General features: G+C 38.2%; 1 long non-coding RNA gene across 1 annotated transcript in view; it reads right to left on the bottom strand.

Moving 5' to 3' along the window:
* LOC122451210 overlaps window positions 1-21731 on the bottom strand; it is a 45605-nt gene that overhangs the window by 8758 nt on the left and 15116 nt on the right. Inside the window, exons 2-3 of the long non-coding RNA XR_006272337.1 lie at window positions 18114-18337; window positions 7663-7771 (exon numbers count right to left, since the gene is read on the bottom strand). This is a non-coding gene — a long non-coding RNA (uncharacterized LOC122451210). The remainder of the gene's footprint in view (window positions 1-7662; window positions 7772-18113; window positions 18338-21731) is intronic.

Genomic DNA, 21731 nt, shown 5'->3' with positions numbered 1-21731 from the left:
GGTATACTCATATAATGAAATATCAGATACTGAAATAATAAATTAGAGTTTCATTAGCAAAATGGATATAGCTCCAAAATACAATGTGGTAAGAAAAAACAGGTTGCAGAGTACTGCAAATAATATGACACCATTTAAATAGAGTTTTAAAACATATGTAACAATAGTGGTTTTTAATGTATCCTCTATATTGAGCAAAACCATAAAAAATGTGTATGAGAATTAGAAACATCCAGTTCTGGGTAGTGGTTACATCTGGGGAGGGAGGAAGAGAGATGTGATGGGCGGATAAGCAGTGGAATTTAGCTGCACTCTCTATTCTTAGCAAATAAGATGTATAAAGAAAATACCGCAAAACATATCTTTCTATATTTGGCAACATACTAGTGCTATTTCTTAGTGCTATTTTTCTCTATGATTTTTTGTTGGTGTGAAAATCATTCATAATACCAATTTTAATTGTCCTTTGATGGTAGCCTTTGATGTTTTATAGGACATAACCCTGTCTTGTTATTTTTTTGTGCATAGAATGATGTAGATTGTGAGTCCCTTTCAGACATTATTCCTTACTGAACCTCCAGCTTGAGAATGAGACAAAGAGAGCACTAAGAATCTCACCACCTCCCATAACTTGGTGAGGTTTGGGACCATTTGACTGTCTTAAGCCATATGAGGGCTCCTCACGGGACTGTGACACTTGGGTGTCTAGTGGCTGGGACTGCACTCTTCTCTGGTTCCCTGACTATTTCTGGGATGGAAGCCTTGTCCTGAATCCAGCTTTTGGGGCCCAACCCTGATGCTGCAGTGTCTGTTCCCCCTGCTCCTCACTGTATTACAGAAAACCAGACAGCTCTCCTGTCATTGCATCATCATGACTGCCTCTACTAAGAAACCCTTCTGCCCCACCATTAAGGTGGGCCATCTTCTGCTCCAACACCAGCCAGGATCAGGTCTCATTTGTCACACACCTCAGCCCTCTGCAGCAGGTCGTACTTTTGGAAGCTTCTTGCCACCTTGTTAGTTCCTGAGTCTATTCTTATCACATTCCATGACTAGGCTACCTGGACCCTCCTTGTTTATGTTCATTATTACAACATTGTTATTAGACCACCCCCTTAAAATGTCTTAGTTTGGATGATGAATTATATGATCGCTCAATTCACAAGTCTTGGCTTATGAAGCATCTTTACCAAAACACACTCAGTGTTCTCCAAAGTAGATTCCAGTTAAAACAATAGCTGAAAGTAAGCTTGCATTTGGGGAATGCAGAATGCTCATTTATTCTTTAGGTCTCCAAATAAAGAGCATGCAGAAAAATCTAAATGTGGTATTATGTACACTGGAATTACAATGATCAGTGGTGAGGAATGTTACACATACTATAGTAGTGTTTTATAGTCAAGAAATAATTTTAAAATGTAATTTTATAAATTAGAATTAACTTCAAGTTAATTATCATCATAGCAAATACTCACTTGGATTACAGTGTTATTTTTTTGTTGGAGTATAATTGCGTTACAATGTTATGTTAGTTTCTGCCGTACAACAACATGAATCAGCTATATGTATACATATATCCCCTTCCTCTTGAACCTCACTCCCACCCACCCCTCTAGGTCATCACAGAGCACTGAGCTGAGCTCCCTGTGCTATACAACAGCTTCCCACTAGCTATGTATTTTACACTTGGTATTCTAATGTTCATTGCAGCACTATTTATAATAGCCAGGTCATAGAAGCAACCTAAATGTCCATTGACAGATGAATGGATAAAGAAGGTGTGGTACATATATACAATGAAATAGTACTCAGCCATGAAAAGGAATGGAATCGGGTCATTTGTCATGTTGTGGATGGACCTAGAGTCTGTCATGAAATGTCATCTCTTTATAAAGGAGGAGAAGTTGCAGAATTACAGTCATTGGCAATTCTGTTCTTCTAGCTCTTTAGGCTAAAAAGGTGGAGTCATCCTTGACAGTTCTATTCCTCCCATACCTCAAATCTAATTCATTAGAAAATTTATCAGATTATATCCCAAATCTGACCACACCTCACCATGGCCGTCATGGTGCAAGCTGCCATGGTGCAAGCTGCCATCATCTTTCTTGAGGGCTATTGCAGCAGTCTTCCCCTAGGAGTGCCCCTACCCCAGCCTTTGATCTCCTCGAGGTTTTTCTCCTGGGTGAATAAATCACAAGACTCCTTGCTGTGACTACTCCATTGGATTCGCAATTCAAAGAAATCTCAAACCTCATCCCCTCTTACTGTTCTCTAGCAAGACTGGCTTCCTTATGCTTCCTGAAACACATGAAGCTCCTGCCTCAGACCCTTTGCTCTTTCTCCCCGTGAATATGTCCCTGCAAGATGTCTGTGTGACTGCTTCCTTCCCTCCTTCCAGTCTCTTAACAATTTTCACACCATCAGAATGGGTGTCCATGGTGACTCTACCTAAAGTAGCACCCCCTCCCATTGTTCCCTCTAACTCCCACCACTGTTTAATTTTTTTATAACGCTTCCAACTCCTCACAGGTTTGTTGATATTGTTTAGTTGCTTAGTCATGTCTGACGCTGTGACCCCATGGACTGTAACTCGCTAGGCTCCTCTGTCCAAAGGATTTCCTAGGCAAGAATATTAGAGTGGGTTGCCATTTCCCTCTCTACCTGACATGTTACATTTTTATGTATTTATGTCTTATCCCATTAGACAGAGACATTACCTCTTATGGAACTTCCCTTGTGGCTCAGACAGTAAAGAATCTGCCTGCAATGCGCAAGACCCAGGTTTGATCCCTGGGTTGGGAAGATCCCCTGGAGTAGTGAAAGGCAACCTACTCCAGTATTCTTGCCTGGAGAATCCCATGGACAGAGGAGCCTGGTGGGCTACAGTCTATGGGGTCACAAAGAGTCAGACACAACTGAGCGACTAACACTTAACCTCCCAAAGCAGAACGTAATAGCATAATAGCAGTGAGTGAGGTTGGCAAGTTGAGTATAATCCTGGTTGTGTCATTGAGTCAGTGTCAGTGTCTCCCACATCTAATTTGTGTGTGTGTGTGTGTGCATGTGCACACATGTGCAATATTAAAAGGTAGTATGCAGCAGGTGCTTCATTTGACCCCAGAAAATCCACGGCTCATTCTTGGTTTTGCAGTGACAGTACAGCAGGTGGATTTCTTGGCTCTGAAGGCAGATAGCTGATCTGCCCTTCCTGCCATGCACCCTGAATACTCTTGGAAGCATAAAAATTGATGTAGAGTTCCGGCAGTGCTGGAACCTAGGAATATCAAATAATGAATTGCCAGATACTGGGAAGAATTTCAGTAACCACAACAGAGATGGGGCTGGATTGACCACCATCAAAGTATGACCACCATACTTTGAAATTGCTGAAACAGAACAGCAGAGTCAAGCAGGAAAAGGTCAGGACACCCAGGTGTCCAGCTTGGAAGCTGACAGTCCATATGCTCTTTCTGCTGATGGATTAAAAAGGAGATATAAAAATGCACATTTAAAAAATTAAGACTATTTCATTATAACCTGACTTACATTCAGTGCCATCCAGCATGTTGTTTTATTTTGTCTAATATTTATAAGTACAGAAGATATATTTATAATGTGTAATATGTAATATTTTATGCATAAGCTGTGATATGGGCTTCTCTTAAAATCATTTTCAGATTGTGTAGTTTTGATCTATACATTTTTATGAATGCATTTCAGCATACATATTTTTATCAGGTGTGTCGGTATTTCTGCCAAAACCACATGGCAATTCTAAGAAAGATGAGAAAAGATTGCCAGCCCTGGCATGTCTTGGGCCAATTCAGAGGTGAAACAAAGCAGAGACAACTACACAGTACCACATCACAGCGCCTTCCGTGGGTGGCCGCATCTGTGTTCAAGGCCAGCTTCATGAGAATACAACCTGTACTGTTGCATGGGAAGTCTTGCTCAGAAGCTCTTGGTTTGCTCCTCTGCTGTTGCCATCTTGAAATTCTTAATACTTTAACATTTGAGATTTTACATTTAAACTTGAGTTTTATAAGAAACAATGGAGTGGAACTTCCCTGGTGGTCCAGTGACTAAGACTAAACACTCCCTATGCAGGGTGCATGGGTTCAATCCCTAGTTAGGGAATTAGATCCCACATGCTGCAACTAAGAGTTTGCATGCCACAACTATGCAAGATCCTACATGCTGCAAAGAAGATCAAAGATCCCACATGCTGCAACTAAGAACCAGTATAGGCAATAAATGATTTTAAATATATATATATATATATATATATATATATATATATATATATATATATATATAAAACAATGGAGCAAGCATGTATGTGAAGAGAGGAGATTCAAGTGGTATGTCTGCTATTTACTGCCATGCCATCTATATACAAAATCACATCCTCATCCAAAATCACTGTGGATGGTGACTGCAGCCGTGAAATTAAAAGACACTTTCTCCTTGGAAAAAAAACAATGACAAACTTAGACAGTGTATTAAATAGCAGAGACATCACTTTACCAGCCAGAGTATGTGTAGTCAAAGCTATGGCTTTTCCAGTAGTCATGTACAGATGTGAGAGTTGGACCATAAAGAAGGCCAAGCACTGAAGAATTGATGCTTTCAAATTGTGGTGCTGGAGAAGACTCTTGACAAGATTGGGCGCGTTCAGGGTGGTATGGCCGTAGACTGGAGAAGACTCTTGAAAGTCCCTTGGACTGCAAGGAGATCAAACCAGTTGATCCTAAAGGAAAGCTGAAGTTGAAGCTCCAATACTTTGGCTACCTGATGCCAAGAGTCGACTCATTCGAAAAGACCCTGATGCTGGAAAAGATTGAGTGCAGGAAGAGAAGAGAGCAAAAGAGAATGAGATGGTTGGATGGCATCATGAGTCAGTGGACAATGAATTTGAGGAAACTGGGAGATAGTGAAGGACAGGAAAGCCTGGTGTGCTGCAGTCCATGGAGTCACAAAGAGTTGGACACAGCTCAGCTACGAAACAATAGCAACAACATCCTCATATAGCCTTCTTCATGCTTCAGGAGCACAGAACCCCAGGGGGCTTGGTGTATAAGAGCTCAGTGAGACTCAAAGAGCACAATATGTTACACTGAGTAAGTGGAGAGGACAGCAGCCCCAGGAGCCACACCCTCCAACTGAAACTTGGTTTGACTTCAGAGAGAAGGCCGTGGTGGTCTAAGAAGCGTGAACACCTAGTGACCATGGTCATATCCCTTCTGACTGTTAATGGGCTGCGCTGTGGCCCTTCCAAATTCATATGTTGAAGTCCTAATCCCCAGTACTGCAAAATGTGACTATATTTGGAAATAGGTTCTTTGAAGAGATAATTAAGTTAGATGAGGTCGTTAGAGTGGGCCATCCTCCAAAAACATTACAAGAAGAAAACATTTAATGCAAACATCAAAAGACATAGGGAATACCATCTAAAAATAAAGAGAGAAAGCACCTCTGAGCCAAGGAAAGAGTACTGAGAAGAAGTCAGCACTGCCATCTTGGTCTTGAACTTCTAGAACTGTGGGAAAAAAAGTATCAATTGCTTAAGCCACCTCATCTGTGGCATTTTGTTATGTTGGCCCTGGCAAACTGATATATTTACCATGTTACTTCCCTGTATTAGCCAGTCACTTATGTGAAAATGATGACATAGATGAAAGGGGAAGATAAAGCAACCCATAGTTCCTTTTCCTTTAAGTTCTTTTTAACTCATTGAGAAGTCAAAAGGAGAAAGTGCTAGTTGAATGTGCATGAATCAAAGAGTGAAAGAAAACAGCGGAGGTCATTTTGTGCTGCACTTCCAGTGTTTTGATATATATACACTATCGTGTGTAAAATAGATAGCTAGTGGGAATCTGCTCTATAGCACGGGGAGCTCAGCTCAGTGCTGCGTGGTGACCTGGAGTGGTGGGATGGGTGTGTGTGGCGGGGGTGGGTGGTGGAGGAGGTCCAAGATGGAGGGGATATATGTAAACATACAGCCAATTCACTTCCTTGTACAGCAGAAATTAACACAACATTGTAGAGCAACAATACCTTAATTAACACATACACAATAACATGCATGCATTGTTTTGTTAATATTAAGCATTCAATGAGATAGTAAATATAAAAATACTTCCTTCAGTGTCTAGATAAAATTGATGATAACTAAAACTATTTTGGGCTTGGGTCTAGTCAATAAGAATTAACGTAAATAGAAAAAAAACCTCCCTTAAAAGCAAATATGTATCATGTTAAATATTGCAATATTAGGTATAAAGTCATATATTAATGAAGATTTGGAAGTTAATGGAAGGAGTAGGTAAAAGAAAAGGTCTAACATCTCTTCTTGTGTTGGGACTATCAGAGAAACTTTTTCTCAAACTTGATTCAGATAAACAGTAAATCTTACCTCTTTCACTCTGGATCCAAACTCTCTTGCCTTTCTAAGTATGTTGATTGATTTAACCTTCTCTTCTAAGTCATCAATGGTGTTCTTTATACTGGATCATTCCCATAAGCATGTATATACATTCTAGTGCTTCCATTTCAGAAAGCAGACACAAACTCAAGACAAACAAAGAAAGTCCTCTCTTGACCCAGCATCCCTTATCAGTATCCTTTGATGGTGGCTTGTTCTCCTCTACTGGCCTTTAAAGTTTAAGGCTTCTGGTCCTGAGCCCTCTCATCTTCCCTCCTCTCCCCCTGCTCTCTTCCCCTCTCCTTTCTTCCCCTTTTGGTTTCCTCCTCTAGATGGTTTCAGATAGTACAAGGGCTTTGAATGACATCTAAAGCTGATGACCTCCAAGTTCTGTATCTACAGCGTGGGCTCCATCCCTGATATCTGACTGATAATGGGTGAGCCGCTTGTGTGTCACTCTGCCTTCCATCCCTGTCCTCATCTCTCTCTCTTCCCGTGCATGTGTGCTAAGTCTCTTAAGCTGTGTCTGACTCTGTGTGAACTTATGGACCATAGCCTTCCAGGCCCTGGGATTCTCCAGGCAAGAATACTGGAGTAGGTTGCCATGCCCTCCTCCAGGGGATCTTCCCAACCCAGGGATCAAATCCCTGTATTTATGTCTCTTGCACTGGGAGGCGAGTTCTTTATCACAAATGCCACATGGGAAGCCCACACCCTCTCTTCCAGTGGTCTTCACAAAAACTAATGGTGGCTACAGATCTAGCTTTCCTCTTTCTTTTTCCTCTCATTTGTTGTTTTAAAAATCCTCCCCTTTCTTTCCATTTTCACTGTCACCATTTTAATTAAAGCCACTATCATCCCTTAACTGAGAAACTGAAATTCTCAGCTCTGGTTTTCCTCTTCCACTCTTGCCTCTCCCCATCCCATGAGAATAACTTTTTAAAAGAGAAATTAGATTATGTCATCTTTACCTAAAACACTTTGGTGCCTTCCTGTCCTCTATGGTGGTGGTAGTGGTTTAGTCACTAAGTTGTGTCCGACTCTCTTACAACCCCATGGACTGTAGCCTGACAAGCTCCTCTGTCCATGGAATTTCCCAGGCACTGGGAGTGGGTTGCCATTCCCTTTTCCAGGGGATCTTCCCAACCCAGGGGTTGAACCCAGGGTCTCCTGTATTGCAGGTAAACTTTTCAACCTGGCATTAAAATATAAAAGAGAGAGATATAGTTAATTTTTACCTGGAGTCTCTCGAAAATTGAGAAAGAGGTTACTCCTTGGGCACTTGAATGGTCAAAATAAACACTCTTGCTTTAATTCTTTATTTTTTCTTTTTGGGTAGTTGGTTTCCTAAAGGATAAAAAAAAAATTATGAAGGGAGCAGATATTATGCAAGTTGTCTCCAGAGAACATATTATGTTCAAATCATTTTAGGAGCAAGAAGGAAAATTGGATAACCTATCCTCTCAGGACCATATGTGACCCATGGACCAGCTGGAACTCTATTTGAAGAGTTCTTCAGAGGAAAATCACATAGCTCCTCTTGTAACTCAGGGGATTCTATCCTAATGCGCCTTTCCTGCTTCAAAGTGTGAGTAAACATGTTTTAAATTTCTCCTAGGTACCATAAATTGCACCACAGGGGACTTCTAGCAATAAAAGGTCATGCTTAATTAGAGCAGCGCAGAACTGCTATTAGTTGTGGTTTCTTTGAAAAAAAGAGATAAAATAATTCACCTGTAATTTTTAAAAAATTGAAGTATAGTTGATTTAAAATGTATTAGATTCAGGTATATAGCAAAGTGATTCAGTTTATATATATATATTATTTTTCAGATTCTTATTCTTCAGATACCTATAATGGTATAGGCTATTACAAGATATTGAATAGTTTCTTGTGCTATATAGTAGGATCATGTTGCTTATCTATTTTGTATATAATTGGGAAGTTTAAAAATTTAGGTTTGAGCTGGTGGACACGATGTAGTAAGGGGAAGTTCTTGAATGAAGAAGTGATGAAGTGGAAGGTTTTAAGGATAGTTATCTCTGACGGAAAGAAAAACAGCTGAGTTTTTGTCATAAACTAGGCTTGAAAATCTGAAAAGGGAAGGGAAATGACTGAGAATGGGAAAAAAAAAAAAAACGGAACATTTTGGTTGAATTTGAGAAACCTTATGGAAAAATACTTGAAAAGACTTTATTACAGAATGATTTGGAAGTATGTGGGAAACCATTTTCAATTTTACTGTGATACTATCTCTAACATAACGTTTTAAAGGTTATATTTTTGCTTCTCTTTGAAAATTAACTTGTGCTATGATTCCCCAAATAGTATCACTTTTTTCTTTTTTTTTTAACTTGAATGAAAGATCCTTTAAATTCTATGGTGCTTTACAAATTTCAAGTTTCACACACAAGATTTCAAACAATCCAGTAATAACTCTTTTTTTCCTTGCTACCCGCATCCCCTCTCCCCATTGGTAACCACTGGTTTGTTCTCTATATGTCAGTCTGCTTTTTTTTGCTGCTGTTGCATTCAGTAGTTTGTTGTATTATTTTAGATTTCAGATATAAGTGATATCATGCAGTATTTTTGTGATATCATTTTCTCTGTCTAATGTCACTTAGCATAATACCTTCCATGTTCATTCATGTCATTGCCAATGCAGAATCTCATTCTTTTTATGACTAAGTAATATTCAATTGTATATATATATACATACCATATCTTCATCATTCATTTGTCTGTTGATGGACACTTAGTTTGCTTCCTTACCTTGACAACTGTAATAATGCTGCTGTGAACCTTGGGGTGCCTATATCTTTTTGAAATAGCGTTTTTGGTATTTTTTCAGATATACACCCAGAAGTGGAATTGCGGGTCATATGGTAGTTCTTTTTTCAGATTTTTGAGAAACCTCTGAGCTGTTTTCCACAGTGGCTATACCAATTACATTCCCACCAACACTGTATGAGGGTTCCCTTTTCACTACATCCTTGCCAACATTTGTTATTGGTGCACCTTTTGATGATAGCCATTCTGACTGGTTTGAAGTGATACCTCAAGTGGTTTTGGTTTTCTTTTCCCAAATTAGTAGCAATATTGAGCATATTTTTTTCAAGATCTCCAAATTATGAATTTAAGTGAAAAAATCAGCAGTAAATAGTGGTGAGAAAGAATGCTGACTAGGGAAGTATAATGGTGTTTTGAGTTTTCCACCTGCTGGGCTCCATATATTGGTATATACCATTCATTTAAAGTGTGATGCAGGTGCAAAAAAGCATGATAAATACAGGTTTGTGGTGCATGAAAACACCCAGCCTTATCTAATCATCTTTGAAGAAAAGACTTGGAAACAGAATTGCTTGGCCAGCCTCAGATGCTATAATGATCAAGAGAAGCCAACGATGGAAAAAGAAATAGAGTAATCAGAGAAAGACAGCATAGTGAAAAGAGGATTGGATTTTGGGTTAATCCCGATTCTGCCCTTTTTTGGGCAGTTCTCTTAGGCTATCATTAGGAAATTTTCTCCCAAGTCCATGGAGCTGGACATGAGGAATTCTCATTCTCTTAGGGCGTGAAGATTTGATGTTCCCAGTTAGAAAGTGTGGGAGAGTTTCAAGAATAAAATATTGGTTACAATTGTCAAATACAAGGATTTCCCTCATGGTCCAGTGGTTGAAAATCTGCCTGCCAATGCAGAGGACACAGGTTTGATCCTTGTTTGGGGAACTAAGGTCCCACATGCTTTGGGGCAACTAAGCCTCTGTGTCACAGCTCAAGAAAAGCCCACAGTCACAGTGGAGACCCAGCACAGTCAAAAATTTTTTTAAAAATTGTCAAATACAGACATTCTATCCATCCACTCCCCACACTTCAAAATTAGAGTACCATAAAAACACTGATGATCTTGTCACTAAAAGTATCTGCATAACAAATAATGTGGTATGCTCCATTAGAATTGAATGAAACAATTAAGTTTTATAGTCTGGTAAATTTTTCTTCTGTCATTTGCTTCCCAACTTTAAGATGCCTAAGTCTCAGATGGGCAGACATAATTTTCCAAGTGCAAAAATAAAGAAGGAAGACATCTTTTCTGTATATAGAGTACTGTCCCCACTTGGAGATATCGCAGAAGGTTGTAGGTGGGAGGCAGTTTGTCACAATAGTACCGTTGAAAACTTAATGTCTTTTGACTCTAGAGGATTTTATTTTCATATGAATGGATTTGATTTTGCTAGACTGTCTCTGTTTGCAGGAGTTTTCCAGATCTAAGTGCTCTGGCTTTTTTCCCTCTGTTTCAAAATGATATTCAAAGGCCTAGTGTGTAAACATAACACTGAATCTACCTACTCCCTAAGCCTAGGGCTCTGACACATTAATCCAATTCCCTTACCAAAGGAAAGAAATTCAAACCTACTTAACATTGGTGTTTGACGGAAAAATGAATTTTTTCCTCAGCTGAATGAAAAAAAAAGTCTTGCTAGCACCCTATTTAACAATGTATTAATAAAGTTCTTAAGAGTCATTTTATTTTTAATCTTTCATGGAAGGGTAATTTTTCAATTTAGTTACTTTTTTATTTGTGAAGAGAAATTTGACTTTGGTTTCTCTGTTTAGTGAAAGAATCTTGCTAATTAAAGCAGTTGGTTTCCTTAACATTTTTAAATATTAAATGGTTTTATTCATTTTTTTTAGGAGACAAGAGTCCTACTTTTGAGACAGTAAAAATTAAACTTATCAGATTCTCCTTTAAAGCACTATTTGAAAAGTATAGCCTGAATCTATATAAAATATTCCTTTTTTGTGGGAAAAATTTTTTAATTGAAGTATACTTGATTTACAAAGTTGTATTAGTTTCTGATGTACATCAAAGTGATTCAATTGCACACAAATGTATTATTTTCCATATTGTTTTCCATTATGATTTATTACGGGATAATGAATATAATTTCCTGTGCTACACAGTAGTAAACACTACAGTACAGTATGCTTTCTATATAGCATTATTTATCTATTTTATATATAGTAATTTGTAGCTGCTAGTCCCAAGCTCCTAATTTATCCCAACCCTTCTTTTAATGTTATTATTATGTACTTTGGAGTCAGAGATTCAAATCCTGGCTCCAGGAACTTTAAAGTTGGGTGACAGGGAAAGTTACTTAAATTCTCATGGTCCCATTTTTCCTGTGTATAAAATAAGAAAAATAGCATCTATCTCATCAGCTTGTTGACAGAATGCTGTTGCTGCTGCTGCTAAGTCACTTCAGTCATGTCCGACTCTGTGCGACCCCGTAGACGGCAGCCCACCAGGCTCCCCCGTCCCTGGGATTCTCCAGGCAAGAACACTGGACTGAGTTGCCATTTCCTTCTCCAATGCATGAAGGTGAAAAGTGATATGGAATTTAGAAAGATGGTATCGATAACCCTATATGCAAAACAGAAAAAGAGACACAGATGTACAGAACAGTCTTTTGGACTCTGTGGGAGAAGGCGAGGGTGGGATGATTCGAGAGAACAGAATTGAAACATGTATATTATCTGTGGTGAAACAGATCACCAGCCCAGGTTGGATGCATGAGACAAGTGCTCGGGCCTGGTGCACTGGGAAGACCCAGAGGGATCGGGTAGAGAGGGAGGTGGGAGGGGGGATCGGGATGGGGAATACATGTAAATCCATGGCTGATTCATGTCAATGTGTGACAAAACCCACTACAATATTGTAAAGTAATTAGCTTCCAACTAATAAAAATAAATGAAAAAAAAAGTGAAAGTGAAGTTAACAGAATACATGTATGCAATTGGCATAAAAATACCTCTCTAGTGATACTCTCATGAAATTGTTACTATTAATACTATCTTACATAAGCAGAAAATTAATAAGGAACATTATAAAATCCAGAAAGTCAAAACTCAAAACAATCTCTTCAAACTGAATTGAACATACACTAGACACAGTAGTTTGTTTGCTTTTTTTTCCTTTTAAAATATCTGGAATGGTCACAGATGAATAAATGTTTCACTTTTAAATTTCTTATTATATTTGTCACTATATTCTTGTGAATTTCTAGAGAACATTTGAAAAGATGTATCACATATCTTGGCTAGAGAAACAAGTGTGGTTTCATAATTGGTTGGGAAATGTTTTAATAAGAAAATATTTAAGAATATGTACCTGTTCTTCTATTTATTTATATACCTATTTATGTCTAGCCTCATTCTAAAAATAATGTGAGGTAGTCATTAGAAGATTAAAATTTGGCTAGTTAAACTTAATAACCAATGGAAATAGAAATTAGATGTTGCTCCAAAAAATTATATAGGGAAAATAAAATATACATTTACACATGAAGAGTTCTAAATTACTTAGGATAAAATATGTTGAATTACTCTATGGAAAAACAAAACTTAAAATCTGAAGAATATGTCTTACTAAAGTTCTCTTAGCTTTGCAGCTATAAAGATTAATTTGAAACAAGACAGTTTTTCTGGGTACCAAGGAAATTCAGCAAAATACCTCCCTATAAAGTGCACAATAGCAAAGACCCTCTGATAAGTGAGATGGCAATATGATAAATATTTCTGAAAAACAAGTTTTCCTTACCAGATGACTAAAAACAGATCTAACAAGAAGGCAAACTTAGTTGTATATTTAGTGAAGATTTGTGTCATCTTTAACTGTACCAAATGGTACTATTTTTTAAAAAACAACCAACCAATAAGGATTAAGGACTTTATTTGCCTTAAATATGCTCGTGAGACAGTCATCAAGACAGTATGGTACTGGCACAAAGACAGAAATACAGATCAAAGGAACAGAATAGAAAGCCCAGAGATAAATCCATGAACCTATGGACACCTTATCTTCAACAAAGGAGGCAAGGATATACAATGGAAAAAAGACAACCTCTTTAACAAGTGGTGCTGGGAACACTGGTCAACCACTTGTAAAAGAATGAAACTAGAACACCTTCTAACACCATACACAAAAATAAACTCAAATGGATTAAAGATCTAAATGTAAGACCAGAAACTATAATACTGCTAGAGGAGAACATAGGCAAAACACTCTCCGACATAAATCACAGCAGGATCCTCTATGACCCACCTCTCAGAATACTGGAAATAAAAGCAAAAACAAACAAATGGGACCTAATTAAACTTAAAAGCTTTCGCACAACAAAGGAAACTATAAGCAAGTTGAAAAGACAGCCCTCAGAATTGGAGAAAATAATAGCAAATGAAGAAACAGACAAAGGATTAATCTCAAAAATATACAAGAAACTCCTGCAGTTCAATTCCAGAAAAATAAATGACCCAATCAAAAAATGGGCCAAAGAACTAAACAGACATTTCTCCAAAGAAGACATACAGATGGCTAACAAACACATGAAAAGATGCTCAACATCACTCATTATCAGAGAAATGCAAATCAAAACCACAATGACGTACCATTACATGCCAGTCAGGATGGCTGCTATCCAAAAGTCTACAAGCAATAAATGCTGGAGAGGGTGTGGAGAAAAGGGAACCCTCTTACACTGTTGGTGGGAATGCAAACTAGTACAGCCACTATGGAGAACAGTGTGGAGATTCCTTAAAAAAACTGGAAATAGAACTGCCATATGACCCAGCAATCCCACTTCTGGGCATACACACCGAGGAAACCAGATCTGAAAGAGACACGTGCACCCCAATGTTCATCGCAGCACTGTTTATAATAGCCAGGACATGGAAGCAACCTAGATGCCCATCAGCAGATGAATGGATAAGGAAGCTGTGTACATATACACCATGGAATATTACTCAGCCATTAAAAAGAATTCATTTGAATCAGTTCTAATGAGATGGATGAAACTGGAGCCCACTATACAGAGTGAAGTAAGCCAGAAAGATAAAGAACAATACAGTATACTAATGCATATATATGGAATTTAGAAAGATGGTAACGATAACCCTAATATGCAAAACAGAAAAGAGACACAGATGTACAGAACAGACTTTTGGACTCTGTGGGAGAAGGCGAGGGTGGGATGTTCTGAGAGAACAGCAATTGAAACAAGTATACTATCAAGGGTGAAACAGATCACCAGCCCAGGTTGGACGCATGAGACAAGTGCTCAGGGCTGGTGCACTGGGAAGACCCAGAGGGATGGGATGGGGAGGGAGGTGGGAGGGGTGATCCGGATGGGGAACACAAGTAAATCCATGGCTGATTCATGTCAATGTATGGCAAAAACCACTACAATATTGTAAAGTAATTAGCCTCCAACTAATAAAAATAAATGAGAAAAAAAAGAATCACCTTTATTAGGTATAATTTATGGGTACACCCTTTTGAACTTTGATATGCTTTCTGTTCTATAGATAAGATTTGTCTTCTTTGAGTATCAAATGAATGATGCAGCATGCCATCTTTAGTTTCTTGTCTCCTTTGCTCAGCATATTTTTGAGCTTCATTCTTGTTTTATGTACATTAGTATTTTTTTCTTTTATATAATATAGATGTATCACATGTCCATGTACTTGTTACATATTTAGATTGTTGCCAGATTTTGGTTCATTTTATTTTTCTGTTGCTGATTCATGTCAATGTATGGCAAAAACCACTACAATATTGTAAAGTAATTAGCCTCCAACTAATAAAAATAAATGAAAAAAAAAAGAAGAAGAAAGGAAATGTTCATGAGATTCTAGGCATATCCATCTAATGTACAGCCAGGCTTTGTACTCAAGCGTTCCAAATCTGTGGATTCAACCAACTGTGGTGGGAAAATATTGGAAAAAAATTCCAGAAAGCAGAATCTGAATTTGCCACATGCTGGCAACTGATTACATTGTATTTGCATTGTACTTATTGGACTTCGCTGGCTATCCAGTGGTTGAGACTCACACTTCTGGCACCGTTCCATTCCTGGTGGGGGAACTGAGATCCCACATGCCACACAGTGCTGCCAAAAATAGTTAAAAAAACATTATACTTATGACTATATGCATATCATTTGCATTGTATCAGAAGTAATCTAGAGATAATTTAAAGTATAAAGGAGGATGGGCTAGGCTATATGCAAATGCTAGCCATTTTATATAAGGGACTTGAGCATCCTCAGATTCTGGTGACTGTGGGGGGTCTTGGAACCAATTCTTCATGGATACAGAGAAACAACTATATGTGCTTTTTCAGAAGATGCTGTTGCAAGTTCTGTGGGATGCCAAGATGAAAAAAAAATATATCCTAGATTTGTTGGAAACAAAATAGGAACAATCAGTGTGGTAAGTGCTACAAAACTAAACCAGTTACAGGCAGCTCACACACACACACACACACACACACGTGCATATACATACGATAAATAATATCAGGTCTGACTCTGACTTCCTTTGTGAATTTCACATCTTAATACTTTCGGTCAATTACTGTCCTACATATAGGTGTTAATATTAGCAGAATAATTTGTGAGGAGAATCTTTTTAAATACAAAGCTAAACAATTAATTCTTCATGTGGTAACTACAGATGAGTTCTCTTTCTGGGAAGATTTCTTAATATTTCCTAAGATTTTCTAGGTGGGATTCAGAGGGCAGGTTTTCTACTTTAGTTGAGTGCACTATTACTCAACCTAATTTGTTATTCCTCATCACTAAGCTAGTGGTGGTTGGGAAATTAAAATCATTTAAACTGTTTATGAATTACTTTGATATGCCAAGCACTATTAAGACAATTTTCACATTGTCCTAGCCTAAACCTACTCCACTGGTTTCTCAACTGTCTTCCACTGTCAAGTCAACTGGTAAACATCCTCCATAACCTATCTCTCCAGCCCTGAAGATGTGCAGTGCATGTTAAAATATTAAATGCTTTTATAAATATTTACTTCAAAAACTTGTTTAGCTTGGGGTTTCCCAAGCTTAATAAAGAAACAGCTTTCAAAGAACAGCTATTAAAGTATTATTGGACTCTAAGCTTTTGTGGAATAGAATCCAGATACTCTTGGAAAAGAAAATCAGTACAAAAACAGCTGTGCTGCAAAGTCAAATATAAATGACCTTTGGCTAACATGTCATTCTGTCATATGGGCACTCCTGCCCTTCATGGTTGCAGTTAATCAAATTTAAAGAAGCTCATTTCAGGAAAAAGTACTGTAACTTCAGACCAAGGAGTAGGTATCTGTATTACAGGAGGCTGGTAGAACCCTACCAAAGGAAAGTTCTTTGCGGGATTTTGTAAATGACTGAGAATGTCTATCCAGAAGGTGTTTTGCTATGCTTGCCTGGAGAATCCCATGGACAGAGAAGCCTGGCAGGCTACAGTCCAAAGAGTCAGATTCTGAAGCAACTTAGCATATGCTTGGTCTTGAGGGAACAATTTAGAGATCAAATGGGCAGTTTGGAGAGGGAGAGGAGCACTGTTACTATTTGCACAGACCCAGGACTGCCCAATGCAAGCATAGCCACACTCCTCTCTGTACATGTGGGCTACATAGAAGGACCACCCCTTTCCTGGTCCCCTCAGGCAATTAAAAGATTCAAGATGCTCCTGTTCTTTAGTTCTGTAAGTGTATTAATGAAAGAAAAGTCAAAGAATAAACTATGAAAGGAACATTTACAATTGCCTGCCCCTTCTCAGTTCACTAAAATTTATAGTTTCCACAGAGATTTCTTTGATACAGTGACAACATTTTAGATGAAGAATGTGAACGTGGAATGAGAACAGGAAAGTGAAAAGATGAACAACTACTGGAATAATAAAGCAGAAGTTTTTTTTTTTTTTTTAAACTAATGGATGTATAGTTCATTTTCAATGCTGTACTTATTTCTGCTCTACAACAAAGTGATCCAGTTATACACATACAACTGAGCCACCAAGCACATACATTCTTTTAAAATATTATTTTCCATGATGGTTTATCTCAGGATATTGAATAAGAGTTCCTTGGGCTATACAGTAGGACTTTGTTGTTTATCCATTCTATAAATAGCAGTTTGCATATGTTAATTCCAAACTTCCAATCTATCCCCCTCACACCGCCCCCATTCCTCCTTGGCAACCACAGGTCTGCTCTCTACGTCTGTGGTTCTGTTTCTGTTTCATAGATAAGTTCATTTGTAAAAAAGAGAAGTTTTAAAGTTGATTTAAAAAATGGAAAACAGTGCTAGGAGCCAAAGCTCTCGGGAGTGCCCAAATTAAAGGATGACTTGGGTTTTTTACATGTGGTATCACAATATGGCAGAAAGTGTGCAAACTGGGAAACCCAGAAACTAGGCTTGAATTCTATTAGTTGCACTGCTTTAGCCAAATCACTTCTTCAAGCCTCTCTTTTCTTCTCTGTGAAGTAGAACCTTGATAGCTCATAGGGTTGTTGTGAGGACTGAATAAGCAATGTAGGTGGAAATGCATTGTTGCACATAGGTGCAACATCAGTAGTTGCAATTTTATCTAACATTTTACATGAAGTAATGACATGACCACCTCTGAGGATTCCCTAGAGGTCCTTCTAGATTATTTATTTTTATAAGTGAAGCAAGGAGGTTGAGAGTAAGTATTCCACCAAGTTCCCATTTCTGTTCCTGGTTATCACCAGAGGGGAACTTTTTAAAAGTTTTCTGTGCCTAGGGATTTGAAGCAGTCTCTAAAAACTAGGCTATAACAGGGAAGCCAAACAAAGAATTGTTCCTGGGGCAGACCACTAACCTGGTAAATCGGTTGTGTGTACAGACGAGCCACAGTCTAGATGGCGAACACAGTATTTTCATTCCAGATGAGAGCTCTATTCAGAGGACTCAGTGTGGTTCTGTTAGAAGACGCTCTACTCCCCATGACATTAATGGGTCAATTCCTTGCCAAAATTTTGTGGCTACTTGTGCAGAGTAAACCAGAGATTGTCTTCAATGACTTCCTTAAATAACTTGAAAAAGCTACATAAAAGAAAATACAAAGCAGGATTTAATATTTGAGTTTAAATTAACTGATTTTAAACATGTTGGCTTTTTCTGTAACATATGTGTCTAATGGACGGAGCCTCCCCCACACCACAGCTTCCCTGCTTTCCGTTCCGCCCACATCTTCCTCACCAAGACAAAGATGCTTTGCCTTGACCTCATTTATTTTTATCATTTTCCACTTTTGTGATTTTCCAGATCCTCGCAGATATTCTATAGCTCATATTTGTCATTTTCCTGTTTGATTTGCATTTCATTCCAGAATGAGAGTGAGTGTGATGAGTGAGGATGAAGACTTATTTCCTATAACTTCTTTTTATGACTCTGGAAGGAAGGAACTGAGTTGTAGTGTTTGTAGCATGAGACAAAAAAATAAAGAGTACGAGAGAGTCATTTGGGTTTGGGATACAGGTAAATACTGGGCTTCCTGGTGGCTCAGAGGTAAAGAATCTGTCTGCAATGCTGGAGGCCCATGTTTGATATCTGGGTCAGATCCTCTCGAGAAGGGCATGGGAAACCACTCCAGTATTCTTACCTGGAGAATCCCATGGACAGAAGAGCCTGAAGCTACAGTCCTTAGGGTCCCAAATTGTTGTACATGACTGAACACACACTCACTGGTAAATACTATGACTTCCAAAGTGCAATTAAAAAAAAAAAATTTCAATGTTACCAAATGTGCAAATTCTGTACAATAAGTTATTTGCAGTTGTTGTGTATAAATATCATAGAGCTAGTTTTCCCAAAATGTTAGCAAAAATCTTTTCTTTGCCTCAATTTTAGTTTCTACCAGCCTCTGGTACTACTGCCCTCAGATCCCCACAAAGAAAAAGTTTTTTGTTTTGCAAAGATCTTAGGATTACTTTTGTAATAAAAGAAGACCATAGAGAGAAAATCTCAAAGTAATTAAATTCTACTGATAAAATGTGAGACATTGTGGAACTGGGATTCTGTAAAAAACTGGATTACTTCAATCACATCACATCACATGGGTAAACATTTATTCTCGCTGCACGTAGTTCAGGTGTTTCAAGTTCCACACCAAAAGCATGTAGCATAGCATTTATGTTTAAGTTGTTGACATTGTCCAGTGCTGAGAAATGTACCTGGTCCCAAGCCCAGGGTTAGAGATTTAAAAATGAATGAGGCATAGTCTCTGTCTTCCAAGGATCAAAATCTAATTAAATAGTAACATGGGACTATAAACATGTTAAATGATTGCCATAGAAACTATATTTTAGAGAGGGGAATGCAAGAAACATTTAGTGACAGTTCAGCTTGTGTTACATTCTGCAGTGTGTCTTCTTGCAAAACACCCAAAACTGCAAGGTACATATGATATGTATGTACTGTCCTTAATTCTTACTTGAGATACTTAAGACTCAAGGAAATTTGATTTTTAGTTAGAGTTTTATAGCACACTCATGAATGACTTGGGCTTCCCTTGTGGCTCTACTGGTAAAGAATCTGCCTGCAATGCAGGAGACCTGGGCTTGATCCCTGGGTTGGGAAGATACCCTGGAGAAGGGAAAGGCTACCCGCTCCAGTATTTTGGCCTGGAGAATTCCATGGACTGTATAGTCCATGGGGTCACAAAGAGTCGGACACGACTGAGTGACTTTCACTTTCAAGAATTACTTAGGTTCAAATAAGAAAATCCATAGTCTTTGGGCAAAAAAATGTTGGGCTTTCAGAAAACTTTTGAAGAAAATAAAAATACTGCTTACTGCCTTCAAAATTTTTAATCTGGTTCCAGAAAGCAGAGGGCTTCCCTGGGAGCTCAGCTGGTAAAGAATCCACCTGCAATGCAGGAGACCCTGGTTTGATTCCTGGGTTAGAAAGATCCCCTGGAGAAGAGACGGGCTACCCACTTCAGTATTCTTGGACTTCCCTGGTGGTTCAGATGGTAAAGAATCTGCCTGCTATGTGGGAGACCTGGGTTCGATCCCTGGATTGGGAAAATCCCCTGGAGGAAGGCATGTCAACCCACTCCAGTAGTCTTGCCTGGAGAATCCCCATGGACAGAGGAGCCTGGCGGGTTATAGTCCATGGGGTCTCAAAGAATTGGACACGACTGAACGACTAAGCACAGCACAGGCAGCAGAATGTTATCCATGTAAATGCTTAAATAACTGCATTTATAGTCAATAACTGTGCTTACTTTTTGTGTGTGGGGGGAAGCTTGCTTTAAAAATTCAAATCCAAAATTTTAACTCATATTTCCACACTACTTGGTAAGAATTAACTTGTCCATTTGCATAGCAAGTATAATATTGAATGTGATAATACTGAAAAGCAATTTTCACAAATAACATAATTAATTAGTAATGTCCAAATACTTAGAGTTATAAATCAAGTTGTTAAGCTGTTAAGTATATTCTACCTTTCTACCTTGACAAATAGGACTTAACATGACAAAATAAACTATGTGGGATGTTACCTTATTAATATGAAATTTGGCAAAATACACTTATTTTGTCATGTTGTAAATGATGACATTTATTCTTATACTTGACTAAATATTCTATTGATAGGCTAGTGGTTTCTGGCTCAGTGATCAAATAAAAAGATACACAATTCATAAAGTTTTAAAATTTAATCCATGATTTATTTTTTGAGCAAAATCACTGATTTATTTTATTTTTTGCTCCAACTATGAAATTCCCTTATGCAAGAATCTATTACATTTAAGTTATCAGAGAGGAAGAATTTGAGAAACGAATTAACTTGTCCTTTTTCTTTCCTAAAAGTTTCTGCCTCTCAAATCTTGCCCACAGTCTAAAGTCAAGGTCTATCTCTGATGCCATCAGAAACCCAACACAGAAAACTTCATGGCATTTGGACACAGTCATCTTTTGTTTAGCAGACAGAGGGCAAGAGATATGGAGATAACCTGGCTGTATTTTATTAGTCACAAGAGGGTATGGTCAGAGGCACAGCCACTGCTGGGCTAGAGCCAGCACATATGATTTGAGAGAATCCATTCACTGCATCTTTCCCAGTTCTGAAATCGGTGACATCACGTTGGGAGTCTGAAACCTGCCGTGGTTGGAGAATTTACACCTTGGGGATCAGAGCATACTACAGATAAGGTTCTTCCTACCACCGTGAGCTGGTTCTTAAATATCTTACAGAACTGGTTATGTTAGCTCTGAACACTGGTTTGTGAGTGACAGAGATGTGCATGTGCCCATTAATAAATTTATTTTGTGCCTCAGTTTGTGATATACAGGGTCCTCTAAAATACTCCCATTTCTCTCATTTGGGTCTAAGAGCAGCTCTGATTTCCCTGGGTTGTTCTTTTTGAAGCTGACATTTTCTAAACCAAAAATAACTTTGAGAGATCTTGACTTTTTTTCTCCTCAAAGGA

Source organism: Cervus canadensis, chromosome 12 (genome assembly GCF_019320065.1).
Source record: "Cervus canadensis isolate Bull #8, Minnesota chromosome 12, ASM1932006v1, whole genome shotgun sequence".
In the NCBI taxonomy this organism is placed as follows: domain Eukaryota; kingdom Metazoa; phylum Chordata; class Mammalia; order Artiodactyla; family Cervidae; genus Cervus; species Cervus canadensis.
The sequence above is the reverse complement of the archived record's forward strand: the minus strand, read 5'-3'. Positions and strand labels throughout refer to the sequence as shown.